This window comes from Hippocampus comes, unplaced genomic scaffold (assembly GCF_001891065.2).
Source record: "Hippocampus comes isolate QL1 unplaced genomic scaffold, H_comes_QL1_v1.1 scaffold299, whole genome shotgun sequence".
NCBI lineage: Eukaryota > Metazoa > Chordata > Actinopteri > Syngnathiformes > Syngnathidae > Hippocampus > Hippocampus comes.
Window position 1 is genome coordinate 581525 of NW_017805694.1, and position 1966 is coordinate 583490.

Sequence of the window (1966 nt, forward strand, 5' to 3'; positions counted from 1 at the left end):
CGCCCGTCTTCAGGCGCGACTTCAACCGCAGGCAGCTTCCACACAATGGACACAAATACGACTGGAGTTCCGTGGGTATGGATTTTTTTTTTAAATCGTATTTATGATCAAGTAGGCAATGTAACCTCAAATAAATGGCATCCTGAGCACATGGTCCCTTCTGTTGTCGTTTTCCATTTATAACTGTCAAAAATCAGTTCAAAAGTGACCGACCGGCGTTCACCCTGGGCCATATTCTCAGCCCACTTAGAATCTGCACACACACACACTCTCACCTCGACGTCTTCTGACCGACCCTGCTGCACGTCACCCGTGAGTGTGCACCCATTAAAAAAAAGACTCGTAATTCATTGAATTCTCAAATGCATTTTGCCCTTTACGAGTGACCTTTGGCCTTGTGGAAACATCAGTGTGTAAATGTCAAAAGACTTTTTGCCCAACTTGCTCTTTGAGCCACGAAATTGTCTGAGGATGTCCACCGGTCTGCCTCTCTGTGACTCCTCCAGTCTCTGTCGCCATCTCTGAAAAGCAAAACCTCGTAAGGGTGCGGAGAGACTTATGCGCAATTAATTCCGACAGGCTGGAGGCGGCAACAACCGGAGCGGACAAACCAGCGGAGAGAGCGACCGAGCGCAGGCGAGAAAACTTGGGAGCAACGACGACAAGGTCGCATCCGTCCGGGTGAGCCGAGCGCACCTCATCCAACTTGCTCCGTGCAATCCAAAACGCCTTGGATCAAAATTCATCTCCCGTTTGACAGAAGAGTCACGAGCGTTTTGGCCGGGACGACCGTCTTGGGTTTCTGAGGCAAGTTCACCTCCCGCTAAGCCTTCCAATGTTTGTTTTGGCCCGCTAATCCACTTTGCCTTCGGCCGGGCGCGCCGGCACCGGATGCAAAGTGGATTGAAATGATAACAAAAAGCCATCGTGCTCAATTGTACCGAGAAATCTTTTGGAATGGTTTGCAGGTGTAACATGAAAAGAGCTTCAAAAAGCAATTCCCATTGTGGCCTAAATGTAATGATGCCTAGATTTAGAAAATAAAAAAATGGCCACCCAAAAAAAAAAAATGTCTCTTTCCGTTTGGCTTTCACGCCCTTTTTCTGACATCGTCCTTAAGTTGGTCGATGCCCACGAAACGGGAAATGATCATCGTTCGAGACAGAAGATCATATTGTCGATGCAGAATCAAGTTCAGCCACGCGTGTGTGTGGAACGGGTTCATCATGTTGTTTTTTTTTTTTTAAACACCACAACATGTTTGATATGTCGTGGTTGTGCGTGTGTGTGGAACAGGTTCATCATGTTGTTGTTTTTTTTAAACACCACAACATGTTTGATATGTCGTGGTTGACAGCAAAGCTAACATGAGTGCGTTAATAGCTAATATGAAGTCGTCACTTAGCCAGCGGTTTGATTGTGGCCATTTTAAGGAAAAAAACCGGGTGGCGAATGGTCCTGTCGCCGGAGGAGGCCGCTCATACATCGCGCCTCTTTCCTGGAGGGGAAACGGGCGCGTGTTTTCGTCCGCAGGGGGCGGCACTTGGGCGGCTTACTCAATCGTACGCGTTTGAGACGGAGGACCGGATCATTTTCTCGGATTGGGCGGAGCTGGTACTCACGGGGCGGGAAAGCTCGGAGGTGGGCGTCGGGAGGAAAACGGGCGAGGACTTGACATTTTAATGTGGCTAAAATCTCAAAAAAAGGATTGGTGGAGCACGATATCGGCCCTTTCGGCTCTCATTGAAACGATACCAATAAAATGTCACCGTAAGACGCAGGGTCGCCACCCAAAAAGGCTTCAGGTTAGGACCCCGTCCGTACTACTTGGGGGGGTTTCAGGGGGAGAAAGTGGATTGCAGCGTTCTACATGTCACGTGCAGCACAGCGGGCAGGTGGTTCCACCAGAGACTGACAGACTAATGTCCTTTAGAAGTGATTTTTTTTTTTTTTTTTTTTTTTTTAC